This window comes from Salvia splendens, chromosome 6 (genome assembly GCF_004379255.2).
Source record: "Salvia splendens isolate huo1 chromosome 6, SspV2, whole genome shotgun sequence".
Lineage (NCBI taxonomy): Eukaryota > Viridiplantae > Streptophyta > Magnoliopsida > Lamiales > Lamiaceae > Salvia > Salvia splendens.
This window is the reverse complement of record NC_056037.1, coordinates 29,316,591-29,325,550: the sequence shown is the minus strand read 5'-3', so window position 1 is coordinate 29,325,550 and position 8,960 is coordinate 29,316,591.

The window sequence follows — 8,960 nt, the reverse complement described above, 5'->3', positions numbered from 1 at the left end:
CATGTCCGCCGACGAGCTGAACACCGTCTCCGCCAAATCAACGACGAGCTGAACACCGTCGCCGCATGTCCGCCGACGAGCTGAACACCGTCGCAACATGTCTGCCGACGAGCTGAACCCGTTCGGGTCGGGCTCGGGATGGGCCAAAATCAATCGCCTTCACGGGTGGAAAATCTCACGCGCCGCACCAGGATTACAAAATTAGGGTTTGGACATCTCCAATTTCCCCCAAATTGAAAAATCACCAATTGATTTCAACTGCCTATCCGCCAAAAACTACGTCAAAATCCACCGCCACAAGCAGAATTTATGGATCCAGCACGCCGACGCCGTCTCCGGACTAGCCGTCGACGGCAATCGCGGCGAGCTCTACTCAATCTAATGGGATAAGAGCTTCAAAACGTGGAAAACATCTTCCGATATGGCTGGCATCGACACCGTCGGTTCAGCGCATTCCGACGCTGTGAACGCCGTCGCCTCCTCCGGCGGAATCATCTACACCGGCTCCGCCGACGGGAAGATCAAGGTGTGGAGAGCCTCCGCCTCCGGCGACAGGAGAAAACGGAGCTTGAAGACGATGCTATCGAAGCACGATTCGAACATGAATGCTCTCGCGCTGACGCCGGATGGGGCGGGGTTGGCCTCCGGCGGCGGCGGCAGAGTGATTCTGGTTTGGGAGAGGAGAGATGACGACGACGATGATGAAGAGATGGATTTCTTCGTTGCTTGCTGCTTGAAAGGGCAAAAAGGGGCGGTTTTGAGCTTGGTTTGTGTTAGTGACAGATTAGTGACGGATTTGTGACCCGGTAATTAAAACCGTCCAAAATTTGACGGAACCGTCCAAAATGGACCAAATGTGACCCGTTTTCAAATGTGAGGGACCGAATAATTTAAAAGATAATGTTTTAGACCAAAATAAAAAATCGCAATATGTTAAGGACTATTTTGGGACTTTAGTCTTTTCAAAATAGTTTAGTTTGAATTTTCTCGTAAATTTTAAATATTACATGAAAAATTATAAATTTCATCGGTTTGTGTAAATTTCCCATCCGACCTACACCGATAGATTTACGACACAAACTTATCCTACGTGGCGCGCTGGAGGCATGACTCGGCAAAACTCCACTAATTCTTATTGTTTTTCTTCTATCATTGCAATCTCTGACCCTAGACTTATCACAAATATACAAGTACAAATCGAATTCAGCATAAAAGTAGTATAAATTCCATTCATTTGTCAAGTCACGCCTCCGCGCGCCACGTACGTAAGTTTGTGTCGGAAATCTATCGGGTTTGGTCGGATGAAAATTTACACGGTCTGTTAAAGTTCATAGGAAAAACCAAACTATTTTGAAAGTCCATGACTTTATAGGCAATTTGCCCTAATATTAAATACTAGCATCGTTCCATAGTAGTGGAATCATTTTTCCAATTTGGGACGTTCCATCTTGGTAAAGTCATTTCCATATTTAGTAAAATATTCCCTCCGTCCTAAGGAAGATGACCCCTTCCTTGGGCGGCACAGAGTTTTATGCAATTTTATTTTGTGTGTTTAGTGATACGTTCGGATTTTGCAAAGTTTTGAGTTCTTTATTTGGTCCGTTTTTAACGTCAAAATCACAATTCATGTCCATATTTTGTATGTTTTATCTATTTTGGTATTTTGATATGTTTTGTGAAAAATGTAAATATTTGAGCCTAAAAAGATAGCCAAAAATCGAAGTTGAAAATCTAGAGCTTTCAAGACGTCCAGCGGTCCGCTACAACTCAGCCAGCGACCGCTGGCGACCACCGACCGCTGAGCTAGTAGCGGTCCGCTCCGGAAAAGTTGTGCATGAAAGGAAGAACACGCCCAACGACCGCTGAAACAAGTGCAGCGGCCCGCTGTTCAAGAGTCAAAGGCTACGGATCAACCCACAGCGACCGCTGGGAAAACACGGCACACAGAAATTGCCCTACTTTCTCCCCAAGATTTACCATATTTTGCAACTCTTTTCCTTATTTGAAGGGGACGAAATTATGGCTATAAATACCCTCTCAAGCTTCATCATTAGAGATCTTTTTGACAAATAATTTCAGAGTATAAAATTGAGAGTACTTCATAGTGCATGGGTTGAAGAATGAATCAAGAGAAGATCAAGGCTACAAGATTCAACCTTTGGGTTTTATTTGTTTTAGTTATTATTTTCTTTATAACTTCCCTACAATCTATGTTTTTAGCTTATTCTATCATGTGTAACTAAACTCATAGGATTTTAGGGATGTGTTAGTAACGACTTTGGTTATACAATTCCGTTTTGCTATTTAATATCCGTTTTGTTTTTACTTTGTTTCTTACCTAAGTGTTGGATAATGCTTCACGTTTGAGTGACACATTCTGTGATAAATTAATATAACTTGCTACATAATCGTGAGAGGAGGTTGACGAGTTAGATCTACTTAGTAGACACTACAATTAGTTTCTCTTAAAACGACATTGTTAATTGAGAGTGAGAACTTTTTAAGGGTCTTAGGAGCTTTAAGAAGTTACGGATCTGGATTGACAACCATATTGTTAGTAATCTACGTTTGTTTCGCAGGAGCATAAATTAGGCGACTCGTTCTATCAAACTAAGAACTGTGCTAGGGTGTTGTAGTTGAAATTTGTGTAACAATAACTGTGAACGCACATCCCTGGAATTCCCTTGTCTCTGATATCTTTATCTTTGATTTATTTGCAATTAGTTGTTTACTTGTCTTTGTTTTCAAAAAATTCTAAAAAAACTTTCGGTTTTCCAAATAGTAATTGAAGCTTAGTAGAAGGTAGCCAGTTTGTGATTGTTTTCCCCGTGATCGATATCCGGTACTAACCTTTAGCTATACTAGATCTACCATGTATACTTGCAGGTATTTTTAGTGCTAATAAAAAGTGCATCATTAAGTGCTGGAGATAGTAAAGTAAGAGAGAGGGAGTAGAGTAGAGATAAAAGTGTTTCCATTTATAGTAATAGGTCATCTTGGATGGGACAAATCAAAAAGGAAAGTGGGTCGTCTTTAGTGGGACGAAGGGAGTAACACTTTTTCTCTCTACTTTTCTCTCTTTTCTACTTTATTATCTCTTCACTTAATATATTTAAATATCTTTTTCTTAATCTTCCTACGGAAAAGAAGTGACTCTACTACTATGGAACGGAGGGAGTACTAGTAACAAAATTGTATCAAAGTTAAACACAAAACTCTGTTCCATAGTAGTGAATGCATTTTTTTCGGAGATTAAGAAAAATGTGTGTAATATATTAAATAAAAAGATAATAAAATATGATAGAGCCAAAAGTAGAGTTAATAAAATAAAGAGAGGTAAAAATAGAGAGAATTAAGTAGAATAAGGGAAAAAAGTAAGAGTGATACGTTTTATTTAAAATGAAAATGACTATAATTATAGAAAGCCCAAAATGAAAATGACATACTACTATATAATAGATGGAGTATAATATGGCATTGCGTTATGCATTTAAGAAAACAAATGCAAATAAATATTTGTGTGAGTTGTAGCCTTGTACTTTGTCTCAATGCAAACAAGCCAGGGAGACAACATTCGGATATCACCAAAACTTACTTCTAAATTATGCCCCATCAATAAATAAAGGATTTTGGGAGAGATTTAACGAGAACATCTTTCATGGGATCATATCCCATATTTCCAAACTCATTGAAATATAAGAGGGTAAAAAAAATGGAGTGCTTGCTTTAACCAATAATCAACATGGAGGTAAGTTTGATATCTGGACTGGATCCAAAAGATAGGTTAAATTTGGACCGAGACTCCTAATGGCGGATAGACTAAAATGGGCTAGAACTCATAATAGCGATGGATGAGGTAGTTAAAGTGGAAAGAGAATAATGTAGAAAAACTTATCTACATTATTCTTCTTTTATTTTACTCTCTCTTTCTCCATTTTAACTATTCTCTCTGTCCCACAAGAATATGCATTTTCTAATTTTGGAAACTATTTCCCCTCTAATGAGATGACACTCATTCTTCACCTACAATACTTTAATTACTTTTTTCTTTCAAAATCTCTCTTAATATCAATTATGCATTAAAACCTGTGTCCAATCGAAAGTGCATATTCTTATGGGACGGAAAGAATATTAAATATTGCTCCATATGTCCACAAAAATTGTTTGATTTGTAGACGACACGAGTTTTAATGAGAACTCGGTAAAGTAAGAGAGAATGAAAAAAATAGATAAAGTAAGAGAGATAAGCGGAAAAAGTAAATAAATAATGAAAGAGGTAAGAAAAAGTGAAAATATATAAAAGACTTCCCATTTTAAAAAACCAATTTGGCCCATGCAAAATCTAAAGTAGGTGAACTAACCTTTCCAAAACCAAATTGATTGTCTAATCTTTCTCATTACTATTTAACAATAGATATAAAATAATGGAGTACTACATAAATTGACTTTCTCATTACTATTTAACAATAGATATAAAATAATTATGGAGTACTACATAAATTCATTGTCTAATCTTTCTCATTACTATGTAACAATAGATATAAAATAATTATGGAGTACTGCATAATTATGGCTACAAAATGGGTATATATCTAATCACTTTAAAAGGTTTTAAGGTCAAAATATTGGCCCAATTCAACTCCCACCCCCGTCCCTAAGATGCCCCATTAGAGCACCGAAGCGGAGTCTCGTTGTGGGCTCGGTCTCGTCCCGGAGGGACGTGACGGCATCGAAACAGCGATGCGGGTGCTCTGTCTCGTCCCGTGTCCCTTCGCCAAGAGGTGGCTGGCGAGCTGACTCGCCATGCGGGTTGGCCACGTGGCGAGCTCCCGTGCGGCCGTGACGCCCACTAGCGCCCGCGAGTAGGCGTCGTTTATATCCGTTAAAAATATTTTTTTTAATTCCAAAAAAATTCAAAGATTTAAAAGTAATAATAATTTTCCCCAAAAATACTAGCCGTTTTTTTCCAATATTTTGATTTTTTTTCTATTTTTTTAAGCCCCCAATCACTTCTATAAATACTAGGATTTCAATTATGTATTTTTCTTGTTTTCAGATGTTGTACTTTTTGTGGTTTTTAATGATTTTATGAATTATTAGTATTAATTTAATATTTCAATGAAATATTAATTGAATTTGTTGGAAATAAAAATAAAAAATGAAATTAAATGAATAGTTAAGGGATGAGATGGTTAAGAGATGGATGCATGCATGTGATGTCTCTTAGTTAAGAGATGAGGTAAAAAGTGCAGTAGGGTCCATAAATAGTGAAGGGATGAGACGGTATTGAGACATGGATGTGGATGGCTTATAGCTGAATTATTCCTTTTAGAGTATTAAATAAATATAGCTAAGTTATTTATTTTTCATTGACAAAAATAATACATATTCTCTTCCTTATTTAATTTTTTCTTCATCTTTCTATTTTATTTTTATTTTCTATTATATTCTTTTTTCATTTAACATAAATGACACAATTTCTTAGAAATCGTGTTAAAATAAATATCTTTAATACAGAAGGACGGACTAAGTATAATAAATTGCTGAAAAATTATAAAATCAGTTAAATTTTGATCCATCACATAATTATGAAATGGGAATTTCTTTCTCAGTCACCTCACAACAAAAATACTATCGCCTGCATGCCTACATGCAATATATTTATAATTATTTTTTAATAAAACAACGTCGTTCTGTTTTTAAATGCACGGCATTCTTTAACTTACTGCCGGTGACATCTATGAATAAATTCTCGCATAGCATACCAAATACTCCCTCCGTTCCTCCATTATTGAGGCGTTTCTTTCGGCTAAGAAATTATGAAAAACACATTTATATATTAAGTGGATAGATAATAATAAAATAAGAGAATTAGTATACTCCGTAGAAAGAGTAAAGTAGGATAACGGATAAAGTAGAGATGATAAAATAGAGAGAATAAAGTAAGAGTGAGAAAATGTGTAAATTATCAATATAAATGGAAATGATTCAACTATGGTAGAATAAAAATGAAAAAAACAATTCAACTATAGTGCAACAAAGAGAGTACAATATAATTTTACCTAAATTTTTTGGCATAGAATAATACTACTATATAAAGCAAATTAAAATTTCATAATTTATAATTAATTTTTAAAATTATGGCATTAATAATTTAGCCAAATTACAACGTTTTAACGGTAATGTGCGTTAATTAATGTACATAAGTTAAATTTTAAAAATAGGGATATTTTAGGGAGAGAGAAAATTATTTGGACCAATGCAAAATCGAAACGCGTAATGGGCGGCATGTGAATCATCTATGAAGAAACGTACGATGACAAGATAGAATCATATCAATATATATGCCACAATAATTATCTATATCTATTTTAATCATCGAAATTTTACCACCACTGGTTTGTTGCATTGATGCGTCTCACAACATGAAGGGAAGAGAGTTAGTTAAATCGGTTACTTCTTGAGGGTGTACGTGAGGATCATTGCATGGGATTGCAGCTCATGGAAATCGGTTAGAGTGTGAAGTATAAAAGGTGCTACACACTAACCGCATGAGTATGAAGAAAGCTATATACATTCACTAAGAAAAGAGATCAGTGTGGAAGAGAGCGAGAGGTAATCCTCAGTCAAGAAAGAGATTAGAGAAGCATCGATATTGAGAGTATCGATTGGAATCGTTCATCCATTAATTCTTGAAATCGGTTAGTTGTTTAGCTACTGAGTTTTAGCTCGATCAACTTGTATAGATGCTGTGTAGATTTGTATAGAACTTTGCATGCATGATCTCTGTAATTCTCGTTCATCATCATCAATACAAAGATACTAGAGTTCTCCCGTGGACGTAGATCGATTCGATCGAACCACGTTAAACACTGTGTGCATTGTTGCTTCTTGTGTTATGAATTCGGTGATTGCATTTGTGATCTGTTACTGCCGTTTACATTACAAATTGGCGCCGTCTGCGGGAACGTGTAGTCGACGACAATGGCTGCAGCAAGGTTTGATTTCGAAAAGTTCTCTGGGAAAAACGATTTTGGTTTATGGAAAGTGAAGATGAAATCTATGCTCATACAGCAAGGGCAATGGGAGGCGATGAAATACAAGAAGTCAGACAAGGATGTGGATCTTGATGATAAGGATGAGATCAAGAAACTTGACTTTATGGAAAGAGCCCATAGTGCCATAATGCTGAGCTTAGGGGATCAAGTATTGAGGGAAGTGTGCAAGGAGAAGACTCCATCTGATGTCTGGAGCAAGCTAGAGTTCATATACATGACTAAGTCTTTGGCTAACAGATTGTTCTTGAAGCAGAGACTCTACTCTATCAAATTTCTTGAAGGAAAGGGGATCATGGACCAGCTTGATGAGTTTGTGAAGACAGTGGACGACCTTGAATCAGTGGATGGAGATTTAAAGGATTAGGATAAGGCAATCATGTTATTGAATGCCTTGCCTAAAAGCTTTGACCAGCTCAAGGATGCAATATTGTCTGGAAGGGATTCCTCACTGACATATGAGGAAGTCCTTACTGCATTGAAGGCCAAGGAGTTTCAGAAAGGCTCCACAACAAGACCAGTGGATCAAGTTGGTGACACTACTAGAAAATGAGCCTTTAATGACACCTAAAATTGCCACTAGAAAACTATTGTTGTGGCACTTTGCCTGTAATGGCACTTCATGCAAGTGCATTATCGGTAGCTGTAGTTATAGGTAACGTGTAAGGATAGGTCTTGTATTATGGCAATCAAAAAGTGCCATGAAACATGACGTGTAATGTCGCTAGAAAATGCCACGATATATTTTCTTAAACTACATTAACTTTTGGAAAAATATACAATATACCTCAATAAATATTTATTATTACAATTTTCCCTCATTTTATTTAATTTACTTTTTTCACCTACATATTTCTATAATTTATATTTTTATCCTTCAAATATTTATAAATTCATTTTAATCCTTCAAATTTAATAAACTACTCACTCAAATAAAATGACAACTATTTGAATAATATTCAAACCATCAAATGATTTTACACAAAAATGTAACGTGTTTGAACACACAAACTAAACAATATTAAGTGTTGGTCATCTTTGACTTAAACTACACAAACAATACTAGTACTAAAAATTATAAAGTGCTAATATCCGTTGCGTTGTAAGTTACTGTATCGGGCTTACACCCGTTACCCCTCATCTCCTCCAACAATCCAGAAACCTCCCCCTTTCGATTAGCCTTGAAAGACGCACTGATCAATGTAGAATAAACCGCAGGAACCAATTCCACCTTCTTTCTCAACATCTAACCCTTCAACCCAATGGCCTCATCCAATCGAAATACCCTACAAAGCCCCTTCATCAAACCTACATAGATATGTGCATTAGGTCTGATTTTGAAATCCCTCTCCATCATTCTCTTCAAATTGAAAGCCGCATCCAGCTCCAAATTCGCGCAAAGCCCGTTAATCAAAGTCCCAAATGTCACCACATTAGGCTCAACCCCTCTCCTCAGCATTTCATCAAACACCTTCCGCGCGCTCACCAAATCAACCATCACACAAAATGCATTTATCATAATGTTGTACGTACAAGCATCAGGGCTCCCGTAATCCTCAATCCAGTCATAAACCTCCATCATCTTATCGAATTCGTGACATACAAGGAGCTCGTTCAGCAACGTGTTCACTAATTATCTGCAAGTCGAGTTCGGGAGTCCAGAAGCGACGGGCTGAACCGCGACAGTCGCGCGGCGCTGCTGAACGTCGGGGAGCAACTGGCGATGACTCTCTGTCGTGAGGAAAAGAGCGACGGTAGTGATGCTCGCCGAGAGTGGAAATTTGGCGGAGGGGCGGCGACAGATTCGAGAGAGAAGAGAAAGGGCGACGGCGCTGAATCGCAGAATCGGGAGACTGCGACGGGCAATTTTCGAACTAACGCCGAGAATGAGAGAGCTAGGGTTGT